Below are 5,931 nucleotides of genomic sequence, written 5' to 3'. Positions count from 1 at the left end.
CCTGATCTCCATCATACTCTCTCATCTTCTAGTTTTGAATCCCTGGTTGCCCATGAGAGGTGGATTCAACTGGGCCAGTTAGACTGCTTAAAAGAAAAGATTATTTATTCAGTGCTCGGAATATAACTGCAGAAATGATGAAATGGGTGAATGATAGTAAATGTGGGCTTGAGAGAGAGAGTTTCAAATGCCAGACTAAACATGCAAATAGCCAGGCACAGAGAACAAAGTGATAGTCACAAGCTGTGAAGGTCAGGGGTTAGCTAATGCAGAGTATAAATGGGAGAGTTCACACTTGATTAACCACTTCCTATAATAATTTATTTATTTTTAAATTTATTTTATAGAATTACTTATTTATTCAATTCCATTTGTTATTATTATTTTAACATTTGATCAGACAGAGAGAAATGGAAAGCAAAAGCAAGCAGCTAGGTTCAGGACTCAATGTGGAAATCCAGCACCTATAACCACCACATTACTTGCCAGCCCTCCTATAAAAATTTATTAATGTGAAATAGTAGGTAGCTGTCATATTTATTTACTTATTTTAGTGTTTTTCTATGAAGCCACTGAACTCTCTGAAGAGAGACAGTGAGAAGGAAAGTGAGAAATCATCCCCAAGGAGGATGACTATGCAGCAATCTGTTCTCCTCCACCCTCCTCTCAGGATTTTAATCATGTACAAACAAGTGCACAGTGTATTTTTCAAGGGATTGGGTATGGGACTTGAACTGCACAATTAGCCATATGGGATTCTGTGCCTTAACCACCAGGCCACTTGCTGCCCTAGTTTATTTATTTGTTTATACGTTTTTGTTATAGCATGTGTGTATTCACTGCATAGAGAAACAGGGAGAGAGGGAGAGTGAGAAGTCATCCCCAAGGGCAGATGGCTACATTGCATTCCCTTCTCTGTTCTTTCAGGATTTGGGTCACACACATACACACACACTGCCAATATATATTGGTAGTTCTTCAATAGATATGTAAACAGAGAGGACAGCATTAGGAAATCCAGTCAAGTCATGTGATGGAGGGAAAATAATTCAGCCAAGCCACAAGACATAAAGTTTAGGCCTAGACTGCCATTCAGAGATACTGCTGCATTGGTACATGTAGCTCCTACAAATGATATTCCCAGAGCTCTAGAATACCTTGAAAAAATTTTCTCTCCATTTAAGCAAATCATTTCCAAACAATGAAGAGCACTTTTGAGGGCCTTGTGATGAAAAAACATCTCATTTAGCTGGATAATTATGGTGTCACCTGAATAGAGGAGATTTTAAAGGAGGATCATTAATTTATAAACAAGACAACAAATACTTTTATGGATGTGAATGAGGAGTGCACACATTCACCATTTTTATACATTAAAAAAATTATATATAAGAAAATTACAGATATGTATATAACTATAAAATATATACATATGAATTTTATGTATAACAATTTAAAATACAAGGTAGTTTTTGGATTTTTAAATATAATGTGGAACAAATGGACTAATTGAACAATTGTGCAGTTAAAACATGTATGTCACTTGAAATATTTCACATTTTCTTTTTCTTTGGAGAGTTTTTTGTTTTATTTTGTTTTGTTTTGTTTTTGAGAGGTTTTTGCCATAGTCTGTGTGTGCACACCATAAAGAGAGAGACAGAGAGACAGAAAGTGAGAAATCACTCCCAGAAGGAATGGCCGCACTGCAATCCCTTCTCCTCAATTCTCCTCTTGGGATCTTGGGAACACGAGCACACGTGCCCATCGTGAGGTTAAGCCACACGGTCTGGGACTCAAACAGCAGTCGACAATGTGGGAGTCTGATGATGTAACCATTATGCCATCTGCTGGTCCCAGAATGTTTTAGCCTTAGGGTGCATGTGCTTGCCATAAAGACAGAGAGACAGAGATACAGAAAGCAAGAAATCACTCCCAAGAGGGATGGCCATGCTGCAATCCCTTTTCCTCCATTCTCCTCTTGGTATCTTAGGCATGCATACACATTCACCCAGAGTGAGTTTTAAGTTGCCATGTCCAGAAGCAAACTGTGGTCAAGTACATGGGAGTCTAACCACTTAACCATTATGCCATCTGCTGGTTCCTACATTTTCTATGATAAGAGCATTAGTATCACACTACTTTGGAACTATTATGATGAAGAGTGAGTCACATTCCCCATGCTTATACTAACTTTCATAACCCTTCTAGAATTGGATGTATCCCACATGTCATCTTGTTCCTATGTAGGTCCAGAAACCATGATTGAAGCATTTTTTATTTTCCCTATGTTCTAGAACCTTAAAATAGTCTCTGGCAAGGCCAAGAGTGGCATGGTAGCTAAGGTGCTGGATTCTCACATGGCTGTTAATGGTTCAGTCTCAGACCTAGTGGTTTGTTTTCTCATTCTTACACCCCTAGCTGGCGAGCACAGGTGTTGCCCTATTGTTAATTAAACATATAATAATAATAATAAATAAAATTAAGTCATAAATTTTTAAAGAAAAGGAAAAAATAAATAGCATCTGGCTTGGCAGTTTCTTAACCATTTGGCAAATTTCAGGTACTTTTTGGCCACTTTTCTATAGTTTTATACATTGTTACATTAACTCTGAGAAAAAGTGTTTTAAAATTTTTTTTGTTGACACATTAAATTCAGATCTTTTAGTAAATTATTGACTACACTATGTCTTCTTACCAATTTGAAAATACATTTTTCTCTGTAGTGAAATGGTCTTTATAATAGTTTATTTTCCATTTGGAGATTTTCAGCTTTTAAAAGAATATTACTTCAAACTGTTTTGAGATTTTAAAAATAGTTCCTTTTGTGTTTCATATTTAATTAGTGTTATGTATGTCTTTAAATATTTCTCCATTCTCTATGGAATTATTCTGGTTTTAATTTCTTAATACTCAACCTTAATTTAAATATGCAAAATTCTAATTTGGGGGGAATTTTTTTTTAGTGCATAAGTGATCATTGGAGAGAAAGTGAGAAATCACTCCCCAGGGTGGATTACCAAGCCACAATCTCTTCTTCTCCATTCTCCTCCTAGAATCTCATGGCATGTACCCACACATGCCTGGCATGATTTTAAAGCCACCAGGTCCAGAATTTGAACTGCAGTTGGTCATGTGGAAGTTCAGCAATGTAACCACTACACTATCTGCTGGTCCTCTGATTAGTCAGTTAATAAAGCAAGTTAAACTAAAGATTTTATGCAATCAGAACTCTAATTTATTTTAATTTGTTCTTAGGCTTTTTATTTTTTTTGTTCTTCTTATAGGATGTGTGCCCTCACCATGGTGAAAAAGAGAGGGAGAGAAAGAAAAAAAGAAAGTGAGACATCGGCACTTGGGTAATGGTCATGTCACAATCCCTTATCCTCCATTCTGCTCTTGAGATTATTGTACATGCTGCCTGGCATGTTTTTCAAGCCACTCAATTCAGGTCTCAAACCCACATAGTCTGTCTTATGGGATCCAGTTGCCTTAATCTCCATGGTGAGGTGAAGTAGGAGTTAGACCCCATTCTAGGTAGATAGGAAATGAGCTCTGCATATTGGAGTTACTGTGGTTTTACTTTATGTGGTCTGGTGAATGTTCACCATACCCCCATTTCTAGTCTCAGAAAAAGTGTATGATTTCCTGTTGGCTGGGCTAAAATCAGATTGAAACCAGTCACTGGAACACAAAGTAAGTTTCAAGCCACTGGACCTGTAAATTGAATGATGACCACATGGGAGTACAGTGCCTTGACCACTATGCCACCTGTTGTCCCGTGATTCATTAAACTGTAATCAGGCTCATGGGGGTGGCAAGTGGCATAGTGGTTAAAGGCACTGGACTCCCACATGGCCAACTGTGGTTCAAGTCCTGGACCTGGTGGCTTGCTTTCTCACTTTCCCTCTCTCTCTCTCTGATCAAACTGGAAATAATAATAATTAATAAAGTTAAATAAACTAATGAAAAACTGTAATCAGGCTCCTGAAAGTGTTGCCAGTCCTACCTGCACACATGTATATAATATACATAAATGCATTTGACCAGTATCTCTATTACCTGTATTGTCTTTTTTAGTAATTTTAAAAATTATTATTCATACATTAAATTGCTATACATCATTTAGATTGTGAAGAGACTTTATCCAGCATGATATACACCTCACCACCTAGTCATTTTATATCCAATTACTCTCATCTTGCTCTTTAGGTATAAATTCTTACTTGTCCTTGATATGTTCAGATTTGAACCTAATATTCCTGAACTACTACAAAATCTCATGGCCACATTTCCCATATATATTTTGAGGCTGTAAAGGAAGCTTTTTTTCTGTGCATTAAAAGATATTACTGAGGGACTAGCAGGTGGCATGATGGTTAAGGCACTGGATTCCTACATGGTTGACCATGGTATGAGTTCTGATCCTGGAAGCTTGATAATTTTGCCACGCATATGTGGCATGTATGCCCAAAACCCTGACAGGAGAATGGAGAAGGGATTTGAGGTGTGACCATCCTCCCTAGTTTATATAGAGTGGTGGCCTTTAGACATCCAAGGTTTATCTATAAAACACATTTCTATAATCCCGTTGTGAGCAGTGAGCACCTAAAGTCAGATGGCTCAAGAATACACAGAGAAAACTGATACTTAAGAGACATCTGCTAATAGATACCGGCAGTGATGCACACTGTCTCTTTTGGAAAAGTGTTCAATTCCCCACGCTTCCCAAGAAGAGAGTAATATCTTCTACTTGAAAATGAAAGGCAACTACTACTGTTACTTGGCTGAGGTTGCTGATGGGGATGATAAGAAAGGGATTGAGGATCAGTCACAAGCATAACAAAACAGTTTCGAAGTCAGCAAAAAGGATATGTGACCCATACATCCCATCAGATTGGGTCTGGCTCTTAACTTCTCTGTGTTCTGTTATGAGATTCTGAACTCTCCAGAGAAAGCTTGCCCTCTTTCAAAGACAGCTTTTGATGAAGCCATTGCTGAACCTGATACATTAAGTGAAGAGTCATACAAGGACAGCACACTAATAATGAAGTTATTGAGACACAATTTGACATTTTGTGAACACAGGATACCCTAGGAGACAAAGCTAAAACAGGAGAAGGAGGGATAAATTAATCAGCCTTCCAACTTTTGTCTGCCTCATTCTAAAATTTGTCATCTATGCTGTCCCACAAATAATTTATTGTTTATAATTTAGGACAGGTTTATTTTACTTCTATTTTAATTTCTACATTATCCTGTGGTTTTTATGCTTAATATTAAGGAATTAAAGTCAGTTACCATTTAGGGAATTATCTGTTTTCATCTTGAGGTGGCCAATATGAGGATGTAGAATTTTTATATAAGTTGTAAATGTTTGATAGAGTACTCTTGGTAATTTGGCTTCACAAGGGCCAGCCTTAAAACTGCTTTGATATCTAAGCAAAGACAACTGCCTACATACTGGTTTGCCCTGGTGAGGATTAGAAGGGATAATTTGTTCTGGTCACAGGTGTACTTGTTGTGGGTACTTTAGGGTTTGGAGCACTTAGAAGGATGTGATAGAAACAAGCATCCCATGGAAACTGCATGCTGAGCCACATGTGTCTATGGAATACTCAACATCAATGTGCGTACCTTTAACTACCCCTGAGAAGTGTTGCTTTAGGTAAAGTTGTGACCCAATTGACTCTGGATAAGGGCAGAAGTGGTTCACATTCTATTATTTGTAGAATTACCTACTGTTTGCTTTCATTATTTTTGCCATAATTATTTTATTTGTATTAAAATGTTTTTGGCAACATAAGCAGAAATGTAAAAGTAAAGAGACAGTAAAAATGAATGGTGGACCAGCAGTTAGTGTAATGGCTATGTCGCTGCACTCCCATGTAGTTGACCGCAGTTTGGGTCCCAGACCCAGTGGCTTAAACTCAC

At 37.5% G+C, this 5,931-nt stretch overlaps 1 pseudogene; it reads right to left on the bottom strand.

The window, feature by feature from the left end:
* Positions 1-5,931, bottom strand: part of LOC102490683 (sphingosine-1-phosphate phosphatase 1-like) — a 25,873-nt pseudogene that overhangs the window by 2,074 nt on the left and 17,868 nt on the right.

This window comes from Tupaia chinensis, unplaced genomic scaffold, assembly GCF_000334495.1.
Source record: "Tupaia chinensis unplaced genomic scaffold, TupChi_1.0 Scaffold000641_1, whole genome shotgun sequence".
Classification (NCBI taxonomy): domain Eukaryota; kingdom Metazoa; phylum Chordata; class Mammalia; order Scandentia; family Tupaiidae; genus Tupaia; species Tupaia belangeri.
Note: the sequence above shows the minus strand (reverse complement) of the source record. Positions and strands in the feature narration are given on the sequence as shown.